This window comes from Artibeus jamaicensis, unplaced genomic scaffold (assembly GCF_021234435.1).
Source record: "Artibeus jamaicensis isolate MK-2021 breed Jamaican fruit bat unplaced genomic scaffold, CSHL_Jam_final scaffold_847, whole genome shotgun sequence".
In the NCBI taxonomy this organism is placed as follows: Eukaryota; Metazoa; Chordata; class Mammalia; order Chiroptera; family Phyllostomidae; genus Artibeus; species Artibeus jamaicensis.
Genome location: NW_026522057.1, coordinates 6121891 through 6145684, shown reverse-complemented (window position 1 = coordinate 6145684; position 23794 = coordinate 6121891). Strand labels below are relative to the sequence as shown.

Sequence of the window (23794 nt, the reverse complement as noted above, 5' to 3'; positions counted from 1 at the left end):
AACCACTGACCTTTTGCTTTGCAGGCAGATGCCCAACCAACTGAGCCACACCAGTCAGGGCAAGTAATAACAGTTTTAACCACAAATGTTAAAGGATTTTTAAAAAATAAGTTCAATTAGGGATGATTCACATTGTATTAATAAGCTCTATTGTAAATTTAAGCACCACGCATGATCACGGTATGAGGAAATAAAACTTCACATTGTTAACAGTGTAACCTGACATCTATAAAAGGAACTAGAAAATTAAGATTACATTCCCTCTCCCCCACCACAATTTTCTCTTTTCTGCAGATTTCAAATTTTCCAGAAATTCGACAACTTCAAGCCCACCATTTTAGGTATTTTAGTGAAATATGTTTCCTGGGCTGCAAAGATACCTGACCCATTGGGTTTCTGCCTTCTCACGGGACTCACTGCGTGTCTGCCTTCTTCCTTGGCATCTGCAGTAAAATGATGTGATGTGTAGGCCTCGCTAATTGAGGTTCTAGCAACAGATGGACACACCTGTAGTGACTGCAGCATTTTGTTGTCACCTCTCTTCTCAGTCAATCACTGTCACGTTCTGGTTCCATACCTGTCCATGTGCCCTGCTTCACCTTATCTCCAACACCTGGTGCTGGATGCTCACAGGTGCTGCTTCCAGCCCCTCACATGCCCCATCCTCCCTACTCCTGTTTCCCTTCTGCTCCCACACCTGAATGTCTGAGCACAGTTCACCTCCTTGGAAACGACTAATCAGTTTGGCAGCAATGAAAAGACTGAGCCATGCTGATTCATAGGAGGGTGTGGGGAAAGGGGGCATGGTTACGGGGTGTAAATTGATGCAGCCTTTTGGGAAAGCAAGGGGCTGTATCTGTGAATTATGAAAAGTCGATCCATCCTACACCCAGAAATATACCCTACAAATAAATTTGAGTGAGTACACAAAGCTGTCTCAAAGATATTCTGTGTAGCACTGTTGATAGTGGTGAAAAATTACAAAGAACCGGAAGGTACTTTCAGAGTGGTTGCATTTTCTGAGTTCTGATCCTTAGGTAGTTCTTCCTTATACTGTGCTGAAATCTATTCGCCAGCACTCTGCTCCTGGGTCCAAGGTTCTTTGCCCTACAGTCTCACAAAGCAAGTCTAACCTGAGGTCATGTTATTCAATTTGTCCCTGCATGGGTGTAGCCTCTGTAGGTCAAAGTCAGGCTACCATATCTGGGAGAACATTTTAGATTAGCAGAATTTTTAGAAGTCCAATTGAACAGGAGTCTCAAAACAAGTCAGCCATGATTACAACACATTATAGACTCTCATAGTTATACAGGGATCCACAGGTATCAAATTATTTACTTGACTACTCTCATCACAGTATTACTCATTGAGTGGAATTACTGCACTGATTGTGCTTTCTCACTCACTAAGCAAAGATCATGCAGGTTTCTTGGACTTTCTTTAATGTTGGCTTGATGCATGCTTCACCTTTTCTCTACAGCAAATGGCAGCCCACTCTTAGTTGAAATCACACACATACCTTGCAAAAACACTGTAAATTATATAAATATCCAACCACTATTGCTATATACAAATTAATAATGTCAATTGTAGTTGAAAAATAAAAAAATTAAAAAGAAATAAAAATAAATTTTAAAATATAAAATCACACACATATCAAAACGTTCTCATCCTACTGGCAGGGAACAACTGGGGTAGATTGCTAGTGTGGAAGAAAAAGGAGCCACGTACTAAGCCTGATGAGCTCACAGGAAGTCTCGAATGTTGTAATGTTGGTGTTACAAACTCAGAGACCAAAAGTAACCACACAGGATGGTCTGAACCACAGTTCAAGATGATCTGAACATAAAAATTCCTAACTAAAACCAGGTCATGACAGCAGTCACGTCCTGGACCTGTAACTTCCTTGACAAAGGTCAGTCTTTACCTTCAGTGAGCCTGTCTGTTGTGTTTTCGGATCTAAAATACATACCTTTGAAATTTCAGACTAATTCCCTTTCCCAGGCCCCTCAGAGTACACCTACCCCACCAGAGAAACAGACCACCGAACCTCTCATTTTTATCTCATTCCCCACATACCATCTCTCTGTGCTCTAAATGGACTTAACTTTCCTGTACCCAGCAAAGTAAAAGCCCAGCATTTGTTTATTTTGGCCAAATGTAGGCCCTGTTTCTATTCTCTTCGGCAGCAGCGCTCCCTGTGCTGTAAACATTGAGAGGAAGGAGGCTGGAAACAAGCGCCATAAATGTCTCCTGCCCTTAATGAGTATCTGAGATTGCTAATCCAGAGAAAAATACAAGCCTCTTAAATGTATCATTTTGGACGTTGTCAGACAGAGAGGTGTTAACCCCAGAGATTTCCCCATTTGCTTTCTCCCACCCCCTTAATCCACCACCAATGACTTTCATGTAACCTTTCTTACATCTCCTTTTTTAACTCTAATGTATAAAATAAGCTACAAAATTGCCACTCTCCAGAGCATTTTTCTCAATTTATTGAGATTTTGATTCCTAGAAATTGTCATCAGCTTGGTTCAAATAAAATCATAACAATTTTCCACAGGTTTGGATATTTCTTATGTCCACATTAGAGAGAATGTCTCTGAAGAAGTATAAAAGACTCATAGCCTTCTGGTTAAAAGTGCAGATATTCCCCCTGCACCCCAAGAACCAAAGGCCTTCCTTTCATGGCCAGCAAGTACTCTTCAAAAGAGGAAAAGTGGAAAGAACTTCCCTGCTTCCTGACCTTATCTGGTAGCAGCATTGCTTGTATTATGAATCATGGAGTAGGTGTGTTGGCCAAGGACCAGAAAGGGCAGGGCTGCGCTCATTTACCCAAAATAGTTGCCTGCCTTTTTTTTTTTTTTTTTAATTTATTGGTGTGGCATTGGTTTGCAACACCATACAGATTTTGAGTGTACAACTCAATAAAACACCATCTGCACACTGCACGGGACACTCATCGCCCCTGCAAAGTCTCTTTCCATCCCCATTTCCACCCCCTTTGCCCCCTGGTCCAACCCCACCTAGTCCCTACCCCCTCTCCATCTGGCTATCAACACACTGTTGTTGTCTGCCTTAAAAAACAATCTGTAGAATTATCCATTTTCACAAGGAGCTCTACATAGGAGGCCCTTGACAGCAGCAGGGGACTTTTCCACAGACCCTGCAGGTGTCCTCATTCACTGGACACCACACAGTGTCCCCCCAACTTATGCTATAAATTAGAGCCAGAGAGTGTTCAGTGATTTCATTTCAGACCCTTAAGATTCTATAACTGCAAAAGTAAAGTTATTTATAAAATCTGTCATGTGAGGGGTATTAACCATGTTCAACTCTGCACCTGAGTTCCCAAAAAAGAAAAGAAAAAAGAAAACTTGGTTTGTTAGTGGTACTTCTTTTCAGCTTCCATGAAGTTTAATCTCTCAAGGAGTAGCTTCTGCACTGGCTGAAAAACACTAAAATCACTTCCCAAAGCATTTGTCCTTGTGTCTGTGAGACACAGATGGTGGATCTCTGGGTGGCAAAGATCCTACACACCATCGAACTTGACATTCCGTGCTAATGTATCTAAAACTTCTCTTTGTGGCAAAAAAAAAAAAAGTCAGTCTCTCAGGCCTCTTCACTTTGTTTTCATTTTTATCACTGGCACTAAAGTGATCTATTTTTCTGAGTCTCCTGTATTCCTCCAACAAGAAACAAAGATTTCAGTCATGTGTGCATGTTGCATAAAGGTGCTATCACGTAGTAGAGAATAAATGGTAAAGTCACATGAGATGTCAAGGTGGAACAGTAGGTCTGGCTCACTATGATAGTAAATGGCTGGCAACAGGCATAACCATTTTTCCTTTTTTTAAATTAATTTATTTCTTTTTGGAGAGAGGGGACAGGAGGGAGAAAGAGAGGAAGAGAAACATCAATGTGTGGTTGCCTCTCCAACACCCCCTACTGGGGACCTGGTTTGCAACCCAGGCATGTGCTCTGACTGGGAATCAAACCTGTGACCCTTTGGTCTGCAGGCCAGCGCTCAATCCACTGAGCCACACCAGCCAGGACCAGGCATAACCATTTTTCAATTCATTCGTTTACAACAGGCCATTGAGGGCAGTTAATGAAGCACAAAAACTGTAAGTGATGAATCTGCACATGTGGAGGACTTCCAGTGCATTGTTTTAACAACACTTATGTAGTGAACATTAGTCGGTTTTCTTAAGGAATTCCTCAAGTAATGAATCTTGGCGAGCAGCAGGGACCACTTCCTACTACAGAAGCCCAAGCTAAAAATACTCACTCTTTCCAGTCCTTAGCAGCTAAGACTAAGGTACATGATGTACATTTGACCCATCAGCTGCATTTGCTCAGGATACTTCGGGCCACAGCTGGGGGTGGGGGAAATTCTTTATGGCAGTGGCAGCACTATCTGGTGTCCCAAGGCAGTTGTATCTTTGACAAAGGCTGCAGCAACCACATACGGCTGAGACAGTGAGGCCGTCTTTGCCTGCCTGGCTCTGTGATGTGATTTGTATATAGTTCCTGGTCTGCCTTTGTTTCTGCTTATTTCCCAAACCTTGTTTCTGCAGTCTTCTAGTGATTTTATAATCTATCTGTGAAATTATGATATACTGAGAAATATGTATTTGGTCTTCACCCCCCACTTGGAATTTCAAGAGTGATAGAGGGGAGAGGAGCATCTTTGTTATTTATAACAAGCCTCTTTCAACCATATCTGGGTTTATGCTAATGAAGTAACTCTTGCAGGGTGGGGGCTGGTTGCCTGAGGAAACAATCATGTGATTCAAGAGTTGGAAATTACGGCGCCAACCTCTGGAGAAAGGAAAAGGGATAACCATTGACTTTCACCACCAATGGTCAAGAACGTAATCAATCGTGCCCATGTAATGGAACCTCCGTAGAAACCCTAGCAAAGGGGTTCGGGGAGCTTCCGGGTTGTTGATCACATCATGGTGCTGGGAGGGTGACACACCCAGAGAAAGCTGGATGCTCCACATCCCACCTCACACACCTTGCTCTATGCATCTCTTCCATTCTGCTGTACCTGAGTTGTATACTTTCTATACAATGAATTGGTAATACCAAGTAAAGGTCTCTCCTGCATTCTATGAGCTGTTCTGTGAGCAAATTGTTGAACCTGAGGGTCGGGTAATAGTAACCCCAATTTATAGCCAGTTGGTCAGAAGTACTGGGAGCCCAGACTTGCAATTGGCCTCTGAAGTGGGGAGAAGTACTATGGGACTGAGCCCCATAACCTATGGTCAGTGTCAGAATGGCTTGGTGTGAAAAATTCACACATTTGGTGTCAGAAGTGTGAGTAGGAAGAGAGAGTTTTTCTTTTACTACTCAATGTGCTTCCAATAAAATTCATTTGCTGGTGCAGTCAGCCAGAATCAGTTTATGTCCCTTGCAGTGAAGAACCTGATTAATACACCTGAGTAGCCAAGAAACTCTTCTCAACTCCCTCCTGTTGCAAGTTAAACTCGTTCCTTATTCTGTGTTTGGGAGACAGAGTGTAATGTAAGAAAAGCACAGCGGAGACCTGTTTTCTGGCGCGGACTCTGCCACTTCCCAGCTGTGCGTGACCTGGAGCAAGTCCCTCCCTGACTCTGAGCAACAGTGCGCTCACAGCCACCATGAACCATCCACACCAGACCAGAAGTTCCCCAAACCAGCTGTGTCTGAGCACCCCCTCCGGCACTTGTTTTTCATACAGACCCCTGGGTCCATCCTGAAGAACCTAATTTAATAGATTTGGCAGGTCTCTGACAAGTACACCAGTGACGTAGAGGCAGCAGCCCCTTTGAGGACCACACGCTCGGGCTCTCCAAGGACCATTCCATCCCACAGATCTGTGATCTTCTAATGGAAGGCAGAGACAGTTTCGTGGCTGTATTCCTCATGCCCTAAAAGTTCCTGGAACATAGGAGATGCTCAGAAAATACTTGTATCTAAGTAAAGGGTAAACAGAAACTCCCTGCAAGTTTTCAGTAAACCTAAAATTATTCCAAAATAAATCGTTCATTGAAAAGAATACTGGAAAGGAAGGAAGAAAGGAGGAAAGTAGGTAAGGAGAAAGGGAGGGGGGAGGAAAGGTAAGAAGGTGTAAAAGAAGGAAGAGGGAGGGAAGGATGAACGATGGGAGGAGGGGGGAGAGGAATTTTACGCTCATCACCTTAACTAAGCCTATATCACTGTGTGTTGAAAAGCACCTCCCATGTCGCTTTCCTCTGCACACACCCCCACCCCATCCCCACCACATTATTACTCTGCCATCATGGGCTGCAAGAGGAGACCTGCGGAGCCACCGTGCTGCAACGGCCGCAGAAGGGCTTGTGGCCTTTCTGTGAGGGGCACTGTTCCTGGTTCTTGGCACTGCAAAATCCTGAGTTCTACTCCCAGCATCCACACCTAATTTCACTGGCCCTCTGCTTCCTCAGCTGTGACAGAGGTCCTCTGTCCACTGCATATCCTACAGAATTATAAGGATCAAATGAAATAAGAGTTGTCACATTACTGAGCACTGCGTGCCAGGTTCCATACTAAACACTTTATGGGCATTCTCTTTGTTAATTTTCACAACCACCTTGTACAATGGTATAATAACAGCTCTCTTTTATGAATAACAAAACTCAGGCATCCGGAAAACTTGATCAAGGTCATACAGCCACTGAGGGGAGGGCTGGGGGATGAGCCCTGGGTGTCCGACTCTGAGAACCCAGGTGTTCCTCTGCCCTGTGACTTCAACACACCTAGCGTCACAGAAGTGTACATCGCTATTTTGATTATTTCCACCCCTTCCTTCCCTTTAGCCTAATCTCCCTCTTCGCCCTCCAGCTCCCCAAACAGAAGCAGACTAGACCCTGGGAGCTCCCAAATGGGAGCTGCCAAAGAAGTGGCAGGCCACCAGCCCTGGGGATGGGTCTGGGAACCCCCACCACCCCCATCGCTGCCACAGGGAGTCAGCGTGGACACAGGCATCCAGGAAAGGAAAGGGTTTGCCTGTCTGAGAAGCCAGAGGGCTAAGCCAGGCTCACCTTCCCTTCTTCACCTCACCCAGGAGAGGCCACCACTTTAGACAACTCCTCTTTGGCAGAAGAGAGTTTGGATCACTTGCTTGTGTTTCTTTCCTAGCTGCATTCAAACAAATGGGTTCTAAATATCTGAATTGCTTTTTTAAACTGTTGGCCCCACCCATTCACTGGTACCAGGCAGGCCCCTGCCGAGGCTGTGTGCAGCCTTGATGTGGCTGGCCGGCAGGCTATGCTGGGTGTACCCAATTGCTGCCCAGCTGGGCCTGGCAAGGAGGCTTTTGGTGATGTTGCTAGGCAACCTGAGTAATTGGAGAAGCCACAGATTGGGCTACTGGGCCACAAAGATTAACAGTGTCCTTCGTCACACTGCAAACCATCATTATGCCCAATTCCAGAGGCCTGCAGCAATCTCTGTGGTTATGACCTGAAAGAGTGCCTTTTTAGCTACAGAAATTGAGAGCCAGCTTTTCAATATTATGGGTTTGTGGCTGTGGTTGTTTCTTTTTGCTACATCTCTGAAGATACACTTGGAATAAATAGGCAAAAGATTTAAAAACAAAAATACCCCTTTTCCCAAAAGCTGTCCTTCTTCCTGAAGCAAAGCACTCTTGTTCTCAATTGTGAGGGCAACCCAGGTAGGGACATTCTGCTCCCTAAGGTCTCCGCATGCCCACTACATGTTAAAAGCTTCTTCCTTGGAATCCCACAACTGTGTCATGGTTCAGGGTCGGGGACCAGGGCCTTGGTCACATCTTTGTGCCCTTCTCATTCCAAGAAAATCATGATGCCTCCCTTTCCCAGTTTCCAGAACCACTTTTACTTATCCGATTTTAATGGCTCTGCCCAGTTGCCCTGTGAAGGAGACATCATTATTATTCCCATTTTATAGAGGAACAACTAAGGCCAAAGAAGGCACCCATGATTACATACCAAGTCACAGCAAAGCTGCGGCACCAACCCATTTTTCTGAGGCCAGACCCTGGGCTCTCCACCATACCAGAACGCCTCTGCACAGAGCTATTTAAGATGTTACATATGTTTTTTTACCCTACTGGAATATGAAAAATAGTAATAATAATACACACTTGTGAAGAGACACAGAATTTCACCCTATATCTTATAATATCCTCAATCCATCATGCATATTGATGGGGGTCAATCTTTCAAAGCTTCATGTACACTGAGGAAAACAGTCTGCAAGAATTCCCAAGGGTGGACACGTTATTTAACTAGTTTAACAGACCTAGCACAACAGAGCACGGGGCTGAAGAAAAACCCCATGCTGAGCCACTCCTTAATTCAGTAAGTTAACTTTATAGCATTATGATACTATATCAGTCTCTTAAGTAAGAAGGTAGAATCATGGCTTTCATTACATATTGTATATATAGGTATTTTTCAAAAAGACTTTCACTGCTTCATCCACAATGTGTCTTAAATGGTGGTCCGTTGATAATGACCAACTGTGCTGGTTTACGTGGGACTGGGGATTTCTTGGGATGTGGGATTTGGGCAAACTGAGGACAGTCGGTCATCCTATCACTGACCACCTACATTAGAATCATCTGAGGACGTCAGGTGAAGATGGCCGGTTCCAGTCCTAAGACAGTGGTCCTTAACCCTGGCTACACATCAGAATTGTCGGAAGAAACTGTAAAAAGCATTGTTGCCTGAGCCTGGCCCAGATCAATGGAATCAGAGCCTCTGGGCTGGGGCCAGGGCACTGGTGGTTTTCATTGGCAACCAAGACTAAAAGCTCCTGCCCCGGAGATTTGGATCTAGAGGGTCTAGGCTAGGGTCTTGCTGAGGAATCTACATGCTTTTTCAACAACTCCCCAGGGGATTCTTACATATACCACAGTGTGATAACCAGTGCTGTGTGCACTCCTTGGACAAGCCTACCTTGAATGCTTCATATAGGACAGGCTCTAGAAACGCAAAGAAAAAAAAACAAACAGAAGAAAACCTCCTGTCCCCCAGGCCCTCCCTGTGCAGTGGGGAATAAAGACCTATAAACTGTCTCAACACTGTACACTGTGATTTTAAATTTAAAAGTGGGTCAGCATCATCAGGGTGGTTATGGTTACTCAGTTCCCAGAAGCCTTGTGTGGTAGATTAAAGATGGAGCATGTGATTTTCCATTCTTTCCACGGAGAGGTGGGGTTCGCTCCTCCTCTCCTTGAATCTGGGCCAGCCCTGTGGCTGGTTTTGACCAATAATTCGTGGCAGAAGTAGTGCCGGGTACCTCTCAAGGTCAGGTCTTAAGAGATCTGAAGCCCTCACTTTTGTTCCTCTTGGAATGCCCCCTCTGTGAAGCCTGACACCATATAAAAAAGGTTGACTACCCTGCCCTGTCTGGGTGGCTCAGTTGATTGGACATCGTCCTGTAAACTGAAAGGTTGACAGTTCGATTTCTTGCCAGGGCATATACTGGGTTACAGGTTCAATTCCCCGTTGGGGTGCATACGAGAGGCAATCAATCGATCCTTCTCTCCCTCTCTTTCTCCCTCCCTTCCCTTCTCTCTAAAAATAAATACATTTTTTAAGATCATTTATTTATTTATTTTTAGAGATAGAGGAAAGGAGGGAGAAAGGGAGAGAAACATCAATGTGTGGTTGCCTCTCACATGCCTCCTCCCACACAGTGGGGGCCTGGGCTGCAACCCAGGCATGTATCCTGACTGGGAATCGAACCAGCGACCCTTTGGTTCACAGGCCAACACTCAATCCTCTTAGCCACAGTAGCCAAGACTAAATAAATAAAATCTTTTAAAAAAGAAAAGAAAAAGAAAGGTTGACAACCCTGAGGCCACTGCGCTGTGAGGAAGCCCAAGTTACTTGCGTGTAGAGGCCGTGTGGAAGAGCGCCCCTGCGCCGGGCCTATGAGTGAAGCCGTCCTGGACCTTCCAGCCCAGTCCGTCCACCAAATGACTTACAACAGGGTTACACCCCGATATATCCATTATAAGTCAAAAATATCATAAGTTGAAAGTGCATTTAATAAACCCACCAAACATCATGGTTGTGCTCAGAGCACTCACACCAGCCTGCAGTGGGGCAAAATCATCTCACTGCCACTGCCCAGTAATGCAAGAGAGGATCATACTGCATACTCTAGCCTAGGAAAAAAAAATCAAATTCAAGGTACAGTTTCTACTGAATGTACATCACTTTCTCGCCATTGCAAAGTCAAAAAAAATCATAAGTCAAACCATTGTAATATGGGAACCGTCTGTCCAGCCAAGTGATTGTCCCCCTGCTGACACCATATGGAGCAGGAGAACTGCTCAGCTGAACTGTGCCCCAATGCCAGACCTGTAGAATCACGACAAAATAATCCACTAAGTTTGGGGGTGATTTGTTATACAGCAATAGCTACCAACACACCTCATTAGAACTAGAAGACAGAAGGACATCCCATACCATCCTGCCTTTCCATCTCCATTGTTCATCTTCATAGCCCTCAAAAAAATAGAGTACAGTTAGTCTCCACCTGTGTTTTCACTCCTGCTCCCCTCCAAAACAAAACAAAAACACAACCTTAAATCAGAAACTTCAACTCTCTGCTTCAAGTCCTTCAATGGTTTCCCACTGTCTTCGAGATAAATGCAGGATCCTTACTATGGCCAATTATACCCTAATGACCTAGCTCCTGCCTGCTTTGTGGAATTCTACCACTGTCCCCCAGCACCTCTGTGCTGCAACCACAGGGCCTCCGTTCAGTCCTGGGAACACACCAAGTTCTCTCCTGCCTCAGGGTCTTTGCATTTGATGTTCCCTCTACCTACCTTTTCTCCATCCTTCACACACCCCCCAACACATTCATATAAGGCTAGCTCCTTCACTTCCCTAATAAGTCAGCAAGTAAGTGAAGAAGGAAGGAAGAAGGAAGTATGGAAGAATAGACCACTGAAATTACAGTAGTCAGAAAACCTTGATTCTTGCTCCAGTTCTGGCCCTGCTTACCTATCCAGCCACTCACCTAGCCTGATTAGAATCCACGTCTTCACCACGATGCACGTGGCCAGAATGTTTATGTGTGCCATACACCAGAAGTCTTCACAGTTTTTGCTCACGAGTCCCCATAAGAATTTTGAAAAAGCTATGATCCTCTCACACATTTTAAAATAATAACTAAAATTATTTTTCATGCCCTTGCCAGCATAGTTCAGTTGGTTGGGCATGTCCTGCAAAGCAAAAGGTTGCCAGTTTGATTCCTGGTCAGGGCGCATGCCCGAGCTGCAGGCCTGGTCCCTGGTTGGGGCGTGTGTGAGAGGTAACTGATCAATGTTTGTCTTTTACATCATTGTTTTTCTCCTTCTCCTCCCCAATAAGTGAATGAATGAAAGGATGGATGGATGGATAGATAGATAGATAGATAGATAGATAGATAGATAGATAGAAAGATAGAATCTTTTTAAAGAATTTTTTTCATGAGTAAAAACAGGTTCCAAGGTAGAATTTTCTGGCACAGTTTTTTATTAGAGACATGATTTAGATATACAGGATCCAGCACAAATAACTCCCCTCTTTTATTACAAAATCATAAGCATGTAATTCTGTAATGTAACAATATCACACTGAAGCGTACCATATGACATTTTAGGTGAAATGTTCACATTAAAACTATAAATTATTACACCCGTATTACTGCCCTACCAACCACACTCACACAGGCCTCGCTTCTGCCGGACCCTGTACGTTCATCCAAACCTTGGAGCTACTTCAGTTTGTTCAGTTGATGGAACTTTTCTACCATGCAAACCAACTGTCAGAGCCAGCCAGCCCGCACTGTCCCACCAATCAACCAAACCAGAATAATGTTCTGCCTGTACGAAAATCCACCTTCATTTTCTAAAATTTCTGTAAATGAGCTCATTTGCATCCCCATGACAACTGGCTCAGATCCCAATTATAATTTTACAAGACATAGATAAAAAGCTAAAGCATGTATGTTTAGAGCACACATTACAGAGGAAAGGTACAAGAGTTCAAACCCTGATTTTACCACTTAATAGCTCTATGACCTTGGGCAACTTATCAAACCTCTGGGTGTCTTGGGAACCTCATCCATAAAAGAAGAATAATAAGTATCTACTTTATAGGTTTGGTATACATATCAAATGAGTTTATTAATCTGTAAAACCCTTAGAACAGTGTCTGACACATAACTAACATTAAACCAGCACTTTTTTAATTTTTAAAAGATTTTATTTATCTTTTAGAGAGAGGGAAGAGAGGGATGTGTGAGAGAAACTTTGATCAGTTGCCTCTCACTCACCCCCAACAGGGGACCTGGCCAGCAACTCAGGCATGTGCCCTGACAGGGAATCAAACCAGTGACCTTTCAGTTTGTGGGACAACACCCATCCCACTGAGTCACACCAGTCGGGGCAGTTTTTTTTTTGTTTTTTTTTTTTTAATAAATACTGTAGGAGTCTGTAGTAAGGCACCACCCCTTCAGTTTACTTTATCTAATCTCTCTCTGCTTAATCTCTCTGGAACAAAGCATTCTCCAATTATCCTTTTGATTGTTATATTCCCAAGTAACTCACCATAAAGAGATTCAGAAAAGATCTAGTAAAGCCAGAGAAGGGGAATGATGAAAGCAGAGTTGAAAAGGAGAATTTAAAAGAATCAAGACGAGCAGAGTATTTTCAGGAAACAGTACCTGTGGAATTTGAGAATCTGGAAACTGATTCCCTGGAAGCTTGTCCAGGTCCTCATCTGTCCCCACCTCTCACCCTCCAGAGTCATTGCCGCATTTGGCACAAAATCCCTGGACACGTTCACAGATCCTATAATGCCTAGTGTTCCATCTACAACTCCATCTGTTTCCCTTTTATGTAAGAAATCACAGCTTTGGGCTCTCGGCTTTGGGCTCAGAGGAGGCTTAAGTCAAACTTTCTTTAGCTGGTCAGTCCAAATTCAGGTTCATCTGACAACAGTTGCCTCCAAGATAAAAGTCGTATACCTGAGGTGTACGAGTGGGAAAGTAGATGCTACATCTGCCCTGGCCACCAAGGTCAATCCCCTGGGTCTGTCTCAAAAAAAAATGTTGGTGATGACATTGCCAAAGCAACAGGTGATTGGAAGGGTCAAAAGATTACAGTGAAACTGACCATTCAGTACAGACAGGTCCAGACAGAGGCAGTGCCTTCTGCCTCTGCCCTGATAATCAAAGCCCTCAAAGAACCACCAGGAGACGGAAAGAAGCCAAAAAAAACATTAAGCACAGTGGAAATAACACCTTTGATGAGATTTTCAACACTGCCCTACAGATCCAGCACCAATCCTTAGCTAGAGAACTCTATGGAACCATCGAAGTTTTCCTGTAACTGCCCGGTCTGTGGGCTGCAAAATCCACAGCTGCCATCAAAATCCACAGCTGCCATGCTCATGACGTCATAGATGGTATCGTGCTGTGGGATGTTCAGCTAGTTAAGAACTACAAAGGAGCCAGGCGGTGAAAGACAAATACCATGTGATCTCACCTTTATCAGGAACCTAAACAACAAAACAAACAAACAAGCAAAATATAACCAAAGACACTGAAATAGAGAACAAGCTGACAGTGACCAGAGGGGAGAGGGGAGGGAATTTCAGGGGAAAAAGGGGAAGGGTTTACAGGAACAAGTATAAAAGACACATGGACAAAAACTAGGGGAGGGGGTGGAAATGGGAGGGAGGTGGGGAGGGCTGGGGGATGGGCTGGGGGATGGGCTGGGATGAGAGTAAAAGACAGAAAACTATACCTGAACAACAATTAAAATAAGAATAAATAAATGGACTACAAAGGAAAATATTTCAGTTATAAAGATCATTTGACAACCAAAAAAAATCCAGAAAGCACAAAGGATTGCAAGTCATATCCTAAATTTGTTCCAGATTATACAAATGTAAATCATTCATAAATTTCAGTACTTTTATAAAATATTTTTACATTTTAGTTACATTAGCTGCAACACAGTGTACAGCTGAAGGCAAAGCTCTCACAGATCAGGACAGACACAGAACAAGTCAGGGCGCCCTTCATGAACCTGAAGTCCTGAAAAGAAAGATTCATTTCCTCAGACAGGTAGGAACCCCATCAGGCCTGGACATCATGGTGTCATCGCCTCAACCCTCAGGCATCAGCCACACTTCTGAAATACAAATCAGATGGTGTCCTCCCTCTGCTAAGTCCCTTCAGTAAGTTACCCAGTGCCCTTGGTATAACATCTAGGTTCTTTAACAAGACACACAAGGGCCTCATGACCTGAGCCCTGCCTGTTTATTTACTCTCATTTCTTGCCATTCCTCCATACACACACCCTACACTTCAGCCACACTGAGCCCCCAGCAATTCCACCTCCCTCCCTCTGCTAGGCCTTTTCATGAGAATTGTCCTCTGCTAGAATAGTTTCCCTCCCCAATTTGTTTTCCTGGTAAAGTCTTAACACGCCCTTCAAAGACCGTCCTAAACACCTCCTCTGCAAAGCTGTATTGAGCATCTACTCTGTGTGTGCCACAGTGGAGAACAAAGCAGAGATGATAGAATTAAATGCACCCCTTAGTACCTTTAACAACCTCTGTTCCTGTCTAGGGTACTATCACCTTTTTTACATTATCACCATCTTCTCCGCAAGGCTGTGTGTAAGGACCCTGAGAACAGGACTTCTGTTTTATTCATCATCAACTCCTTCTTATGGAGCCCATGAAATCCATCAATAACTGTGTCCTGGAGACTTCCAGTGAAGATGGCAGCGTAAACACTGCTCCCCCCCTCACACAATCACATCAAAATGACAACTAAACTATAAGACAACCATCATTGAGAAACAATTACAGAATTAAAGAAGAAACCATATTGAAACTGGCAGGAGGAGCACAGACAAAGAATGGGCAGGTCCCACACCCATGTGTGGTGGATAAAAACTGGGAGGGATATCTCAGGAGCGCAGGGTTCTAGCCTCACAAGAGGCCCCACAGTCTAGCTGTAAAAACCAATGGGGATTGAAGCTGTGCAAGATAGAAACTGCGGGACTTCCTAGCAGTTCCTCTTAAAGGGCCCATACACAGACTTACTCGGACTCACTCCCTCTGAGCTCCAGCATGGGGGCAACAGACTGAAAGGCATCAGATTGAAAGGCATCAGAGATATATACAGGGAGTAACTGAATTATCCGGCATCAGGGTGAGAGCTGGGGGGCAGCGTTCTCCCAGATAGAAGTGCTAGCAAAGGCTACTGTTCCTTCTGAGCCCTCCCACTGCAGAGCCAGAGTCAGCAGGCAGGCACCTGAGACTCCATCAACCTGGCTTACATTGTTTGTCCCACCCTTGGGATTCCCTGAGTTCCTGTCCCACCCACCTTTCAGGCCTACCCAAGCTGTTTCCAGTGGCTTTTCCATATGAATGGCTTGTCTTGGTCCATGCTTCAGATTTTCCTAAATTCTCTCAAACAAACAACATCTGGCTTCAGCAAGCCCCATACCTCTAGCTAAGTTGCCCCAGGCCAGCACCAACAGCAGCTGGTCTTGGTTCACAGTTTGGCACCTCTAAGCCAGCACAAGTAGCAGCCATCTGCAGATCGCTCTGTAGTTTATTCTGTGTGACCCCAGACAGAACACAGGCAGTGGCAGACCTAGGAAGTGCCAACAGCAATCAAGGCTCAACTACAACAGGAGGGTGTACATAGCCCACACAGCGGGCACAGTTTGAGTACCCAGCTTGGGTAATAGGGGAGGCTGTGCCACTGGACCCTACAGGACTCCTACTGCATTAGGCCACTCTTATCAAGCCTGGGAGACACAGCAGCTCTGCCCGATACATAGAAACAAACACAGGGACGATGCCAGAATGAGAAAACAAACAAACATGGCCCAAATGGAGGAAGAAAACAAAACCCCAGAAAAAGAACTAAACAAAATGAAGACAAGCAATCTACCAGATGGAGAGTTTAAAAGACTGGTTATAAGGATGCACAGGAACTTGATGAGAACCTCAGCAGCATAAAAACGATCCAGTCGGAAATGAGGGATACACTAATTGTAATAAAGAACAATTTACAGGGAAACAACAGTAGAGTGGATGAAACTGAAAATCATATCAGTGATTTGGAATATAAGGAAGCAAAAAACAACCAATGAGATAAGCAAGAAGAAAAAAGTCCTAAAACATGAGGATAGTATAAGGAACCTTTGGGACAACTTCAAGCTTACCAACATTCACATTATGGGAGTTCCAGAAGGAGAAGAGAGAGAGCAAGAAATTGGAAGCTTATTTGAAAAAATAATGGCAGAAAACTTTCCTAACTTGGTGAAGGAAATAGACATACTTCCTAGACAAACTTGGAAATAGACAAACTAGGAAATAGATAAACTTGGTGAAGGAAGTCCAAGAAGCAAAGAGTCCCAAACAAGAAGAACCCAAACAGGCCCACACCAAGATACATTATAATTAAAATGCTGAAGCTTGAAGACAAAGAAACAATTTTTAAAAAAGATTTATTTGTTTACTTTTTAGAGAGAGGAGAAAGGAGGGAGAAACATCAATGTGCAAGAGATACATCGATTGGTTGCTCTCCCAGGTCCCCAACTGGGGACCTGGCATACAACCCAAGTGTGTGCCCTGACTGGGAATCAAACCAGCAATCTTTTGGTTCACAGGCTGGCACTTAATCAACTGAGCCACACCAGCCAGGGCAAAGAAAGTATCTTAAAAGCAGCAAGAGAAAAGCAGTTACCTACAAGGGAGTTCCCACAAAATTGTCAGCTGATTTCTCAAAAGAAAGTTTTCGGGCTAGAAGGGATTGGCAAGAAATATTCAAAGTGATGAAAAGCAAGGACCTACAACCAAGATTCTCTCTGGATAGCTATCATTTAGAATCAAAGGACAGATAGGAGCTTCCTAGACCAGAAAAACCTAAAGGAGTTCATCACCACCAAACCAGTATTATAAGAAATGTTAAAGGATTAAGAAAAAAAGGAGGAGGAGGAGGAGGAAGAAGGAAAAAGGAAAAAGAAAAAAGAAAAAAAATATGGACAATAGCCCCAGCTGGTGTGGCTCAGTGGATTGAGCATGAGCTGAGAACCAAAGAGTTACTGGTTCGATTCCCAGTCAGGTCACATGCCTGGGTTGCGGGCCAGGTCCCCAGTTGGGGCCACATGAGAGGCAACCACACATTCATGTTTCTCTCTCTTTCTCCCTCCCTTCCCCACTCTCTAAAAATAAATAAATAAAATCTTAAAAAAATAAAGTCCTTTAAAAAATATGAACAATAAAAGGCAATAAATATGTATCCATCAACAACTGAATCTAAAATTTAAAAACAACCCACAAACAACCATGCAGAACAGAAACAGAATCATAGACACAGACAAGGTTTGATGGTTGCCAGATGGGAGGGTGGTCAGGGGGAGAAGGAAAAAAGATGAAGGGACTAAGAAGTACAAGTTGGTAGTTACAGAACAGTCATGGACATGTAAACTACAGCATAGGAAATAGAGTAGCCAAAGAACGTGTATGCATGACCCATGGACGTGAACAACTTATGGGGACTGCCTGAGAGTGGGGGGTGAGCTCGGTGGAGGCAGGCAAAGGAAGGAAATTGGGACAACTGTAATAGCATCATCAAAAAAATACAATTTTTTAAAAAATGTGCCCTGGCTGGTATAGCTCAGTGGATTGAGCACAGGCCTGTGAACTAAAGGGCTGCTGGTTCGATTCCCAGTCAGGGCACATGCCTAGGTTGCAGGCCAGGTTCCCAGTAGGGGATGCATGAGAGGCAACCACACATTGATGTTTCTCTCCCTGTTTAAAAAAAAATGCTTTCCAGACTCATTTACTCAAGGATTCATCAAAAATTTCTGTTTCAAGGATTCATCAAAAATTTCAATAAACTAACAGACTTCCGCCAAGATGGAGGCATAGGTGGAAACACCTTGCGTCCACGCACAACCAAATCTAAAAACAACAAAGTTTTAACAACAATAAACGCAACCAAACCACACTGAAAATCGACAATACGGAGTCCGAAAACAACAAACTGCTCAGCTAAACCGGTAAGAGGGGTGAAGCCAGCAGCGGAGTGGGTTGGCCAAAATGATCCCCGACAGCGGTGGTACGTAAGCAGCCAAAGGTGCGGATTCCAGGTGCGGGCTAGCTACGGGCGGACACAGAGAAGAGGCGCAGCTGGCTGTCTGCGGTTGGTCGAGCACTTGCGTGCAGATACACCACTGAAGAGGCGAGCATTGAGACCCCACGGCACAGGGCAGCAGGCTTGCACATTTCCACTCAGATAAACAGGCGGGGGCGAGCAGTGGATCAGACTAGGCGAACAGAGAGGACCGCCATTGCTCCCTCTCTGACCCCGCCCCACATACAGCGTCACAAACCAGCGACCTGGGTGGCCCGCCCTGGTAAACAACTAAGGTTCCGCTCCTCATACCTAACAGACACAAACAGACCAAAACATGGCTCAAGAACAACTCAGAGCCCCAGAGCCAATAAATCTAAGCGATGAAGAAATAGCCAAACTTTCGGATGCACAGTTCAAAACACTGGTAATCAGGATGCTCACAGAACTGGTTGATTTTAGTCACAAATTAGAGGAACATATGAAGGTTAAACTAATTGAAATGAATGGTAATGCACAGGAAACCAATAGTAATGGAAAGGAAACTGGGACTCAAATCAAGGGAGTAGACCAGAAGGAAGGAAAAAATGACCAAACAGAAAACAATGAAGAAACAAGAATTCAAAAAAAATGAGGAGAGGCTTAGGAACCTCCAGGACATCTTTAAATGTTCCAACATTTGAATTATAGGGGTACCAGAAGGGGAAGAGGAACAGTCACAAGTGGAAATCTTATTTGAACAAATAATAAAAGAGAACTTCCCCATTCTGGCAAAGGAAATAGACTTCCAGGAAATCCAGGAAGCTCAGAGAGTCCCAAAGAAGTTGGACCCAAGAAGGAACACACCAAGGCGCATTATCATTACATTAGCCAAGATTAAAATGAAGGAGAGAATCCTAGAAGCAGCAAGCGATAAGGGGACAGTCACCTACAAAGGAGTTCCCATCAGACTGTCAGTGGGTTTCTCAAAAGAGACCTTACAGGCAAGAAGGGGCTGGAAAGAGGTATTCCAAGTCATGAAAACCAAAGACCTACAACCAAGATTGCTCTATCCAGCAAAACTTTCATTTAGAATGGAAGGACAGATAAAATGCTTCTCAGATAAGATCAAATTCAAGGAGTTCATCATCACCAAGCCCTTATTATATGAAATGTTAAAGGGACTTACCTAAGAAAAAGAAGATAAAAAAGATGAACAGTGAAAGGACAGCAAACTCACAGTTATTAACAACCACACCTAAAACAAAAGCAAATTAAGAGTACAGCTAGATCAGGAGTGAACCATAGAAATGAAGATCACGTGGAGGATTAGCAACAGGGGAGTGGGAGAAGGAGAAGGGGGGAGAAGGTACAAAAAATAAGTAGCATAGACAGTAGATAGAAAATAGGGCCCTGGCTGGTGTAGCTCAGTGGATTGAGCACGGGCCTGTGAACCAGACAATCCCGGTTCGATTCCCAGTCAGGGCACATGCCTGGGTTGCAGACCAGTTCCCTGCAGGCCAGTTCTCAGCAGGGGACGCACAAAAGGCAACCGTACATTGATGTTTCTCTCCCTCTCTCCTTCCCTTCCCCTCTAAAGATAAATAAATAAATAAATAATTTTTAAAAAGAAAAGAAAATAGGTAGGGGGAGGGTAAGAATAGTAGGGGAAATACAGAATCTAAAGAACTTGAGACACATGTTCATGAACTAAAGGGGGGGGAATGGTGGGGGAGGGGTGTGCAGGGTGGAGGGTAATTGGGGGGGAATAGAACAAATGTAACGGCATAATCAATTTTAAAAAATGTTACAAAAATTTCATTAAACTTGATTCATCAATACAGATAGCTAGTTATACAACTGAACCAACAGACACTGTCCGTGCCCTCCTGGGACCCAAAGTGCACTTGATAGAATGAATGATGTGTGAATGAATGAATGAGTTAGTGCAGCAGGGAAGGAGTGTGCTCCTCCCCACCCGGATGGGGCAGCCCAGAGCAGGGGAGGTACAGGAAGTCCGGTGTCAGGGAAGCTGGGAAAGATGCTGTCCTTTCGTTCTTTCTGATACAGGGAAACTTACTAGCCATGTGACCTTAGGCAAATCCTTTAGTCTGTTTGCACTTTCATTTTAATGATATCATAACAGGGTTATGATTACATGCGATAATGCATTTAAAAGCAGAGTGGGTTTAGGAACTGGTAGTTCTTACTACTTGCTCAGTGTGAGCGCACAGATTCGGAAACACAGCAGAAGAGCCTGCTGGGGATAACATCCCCCTGTGGCCCGGGTCCCATCCCTGGTCCAGTGCTCTCACTTCAGACCCTCTGGAGACACCTTCCCTATTGAGCCCAACCCCCACCCCTTCTTGGCCTCCGTCTCTTCACTGCCCAGTTCCGCGTTTACTTTCCAGTGCTTTCAAGGCCAGAGGTTGTCTTACATATCTTTACAAGCCTAGAGATGGGGTGTGGGGGATGTGACAGGAAAGGGCCCAAAGAAGAAGGGAAGAGCCCAGAAGTTTACTGAGGCTTCCAAGGTGTGCCTGGTGCCAGAGTCGGTGCTTCACGTGCATTATCTCCTATCACCTTCATTACAATACCATTTTACAAACGAGGAAACTGAGGCTCAGGAAGAGAACAGGAGTGGGACGTGAAACCAACTGTCTCTATGATTCCAAAGTAATTTTCCTCTCTGCCACACTGTCTACTACCAGCTTATAAATGATCATTAAATGTTTGTGAAATACATTTCCATTTTCTTATTCCCCAGAAGAGCAGAAATTGTGTGTGTTTTTCCGCCCCAGAGAATCCAGATACATATTCAAACAGTGATGAATAAACAAATGAATAATAAAAAATATGGATGACTGAAATCCCTCGGATACCCCATACCAGGAAGGAGGAAACAAGTAACCCTGAGGGAGGCGCCTTGCAGGAAGAAGCCCGAGACCGTCTCCCAGTGGTCTGCAGTGCCCAGAGGAGGGGCAGAGGGCAGGCAGCACAAGAGGGCTAGGAACTGGCTCAGCTGCAGGGGGCAGGGGACGGGGGCCGCTGGGAGGCAGGAGGGAGGGTGGAGATGTTACTGGGGGAATGTGATAAAGGGGGAGAGAAGGCGGGTGGTTGACCCGGGCACAGAAAGGGAATAGCACTACCTGACACCCCGACCATGCCCCTCGGGAAGAAGCCAAGAAACAGCCTCCTGACTCCTGGTCAAACATACTGCCAACTTTGAAAAGAAAGTTGCAAAATCCCAAGGGGCCACTCCAAAAGGCTACCCCGGAAGGGAGGTTGCTAAGGGAACAAGGTATGTTCTCCTCCTTCTCACTGCCCCCACTCTCGTTTCCTGCCCTCAGCCCCGCTGGCCACACGGAGGGACTCCCTCCCCCGGCTCCCAGCACCCGCCGCTTACCTCCTTCCCGCGGGAGGGTCCCAGGCAGGGCAGGCTGCTTTCTGTGTTACGTCCCTGGCCGAGGGGGTGCCTCTGCTGCCCTGAAGTTCTTGCCCTGTTTCTGGGTGATCCTTGGCCCCTCCTCGAACTAAATTTGTCTGGCAGGTTCCCAGCCACCCTGCCTTGGGGGAGGGAGCCTGAGGAAATCCCCTCCCAGCCTTGAGCCTGAGCCTGGGCCGCTGCCAGCAGCTCCGCAGTCTCACTCCTGGGCTGGCCCTGGATGAATGAGTCTTCCCCCTCTGCCTGCCTGGGACTGAGCCAGGGAGCCGGTGCCAGCCTCTCTGCTCTTTCTTCGTGGCCTTGACAGTGAACCCCATTTCTCCTCCAAGTCCTACCCTCCTGCTCTATGTCTGGGTGTTCGCTCGCCATTCTCAGCTCTCTAGGTAAGCCCTTAGCAAGGTGGTCTCTATTTATCAGGTCGTGCTCTGGTAGAAACCCAGGCCTGGTACTGAGCACCAGGGTAGGTGACTTGATGACTCTCAGCAGGGATTTAGTCACAAGCCCCAGGCTCTCTCCGTTAAACTGGTTGTACATTGGGCCCTGGTGAAATATGCCTGCCAGTTTCTGATTATTCATTCAACACGTTTTGGGAATATCTCTCCTGTGCTAGGCCCTAAGGATGAGGAGGTGAATTAACATGGTCTCTGACATCATGCTGTACTAGGAAGAGAACAACGAAGTATTTCTGTAGATGTTGGCCCAAAATTCAGGCCTCAGAAATCGGGGGATTCATCCCCTGTGGGAGGTTCTGGGAAAGCTCTTAGAGAAGATGACATGCAAAGTGGGTTTTGAAAGATGAAAAGTTTTCCACAGCTGCGAGGAGGAAGGGACACGGAGGCTGACGAACAGGCCAGGCAGGTGGGCGGACTCTGGCAAGAACCGCTGGAGGTTGAAGTTGTAAACCAGGAGTACTGGATGAGGAAGGGCCTTGTGCACTTTGTCAGAGGACTTTGTCAGAGGTCTGCCCATACCCAGCATACATCAGTTAGGAAGCTCTTAGAGAACAAAGCCTGTATCTTATTTATCTGTGTGTCCCCAGCACCCAGCATGGGGTATAGCTTTGAGATGGGATTCAAAAAAGGTGTTTGCAGAACAGATCTGAGGAGGACGGATATGAGTATTTTTTGTAAATTAATAAATTCTTATTGAGGAGTTGTACATCGGTGGCTTGCAAAGCTCATTACTGTGAATCAGTACCTACAAATCACATGAGTTCTGAGATATTGACAAGCTCATGTTTCTAAGCTGGCAAAAAACCAGAGTCTGCCCCTGGACTGTGGTGTTTTCACCGAGATCATGCCCCTTTGGGGTCAGCGAATCAGTCTTTTTGGCAATGCTACCCCCACCTAGTACTGTCCCTCCCTCCCCATCATGAAGTTTAAAGGATCTTTTCTAATTTGGATGTTTCGATTAAAATTACTACAAATGTTTGTGTGGCTTTTTTTCTCCAGCAGCTCTTTGCTGCTCAGGTAAAGAACATAGAAGCAGGGCGTAGGACCGATTCAGGTTTGGGCGCTGCAGAAAGACAAGGGCCGGGTGTCCTTTCAGCCCAGCACACATCCCTGTTTCTCCGAGAACAGCTCCTACCCACCACCCCACCTCGGGCCTTCGACGGGTATGTACGGATCTGCGACCAGCATTGGTCACCGGGACCGGACCAGAGAGGAAGGACATTTGACTCAGGCAGGGCCAATTCATTTCTCTTCCCTAAAACTCTGCAGCGGAGATAGGAAGACACTCCTCAATCTCTGCTCGTAGCTGAAACTTAAAAAGTAAGTCTGGGAGCGCAAGAGAGTTCCTTGTGTGGAGATGCAGAGTAGACTAACCTCCTCTGGGTCCTCTGAGCTCACCGCATTGTTCGGGGAAACCGGTCTTTCCCTCCCTGTGTCGCCTTCACTGCTCACCCAGAGTGCTTCATGTCGGACGATGTGAGTGGGGGCCAAACAATTCTCTGACACCAGCTGGGTGTCCTACCATTTAATTCAATTCTGACAAAATCTACCTGAAAATAGCATCAGATCCCACAAATTAAGGGCCCAGTCCCAACGGACTGCCCCCCACTTCAGATGCCAATCAGAGATAGTAGGTCCCCAGGCGACCCGCATCTTCCGTGAGACTTGACTACAAATAGGAACCTCCGTGTTCCCGTCCTCGGGGCCTGATTAATTTGCTCCAGTTGCTCAGGAAACTCAGGTCACACATTTACCA

At 45.3% G+C, this 23794-nt stretch overlaps 1 protein-coding gene across 2 annotated transcripts in view; it reads right to left on the bottom strand.

The window, feature by feature from the left end:
* Window positions 1-21744, bottom strand: part of RHBDL2 (rhomboid like 2) — a 56052-nt gene extending 34308 nt beyond the window's left edge. The window contains exon 1 of one of the 2 annotated variants that reach the window (XM_037149494.2): window positions 21548-21744. The gene's annotated coding sequence lies outside the window, so the exon portion shown is untranslated. The remainder of the gene's footprint in view (window positions 1-21547) is intronic. The other variant, XM_037149495.2, reaches the window with a different exon arrangement.
* Between the last annotated feature and the right edge of the window lie 2050 nt (window positions 21745-23794).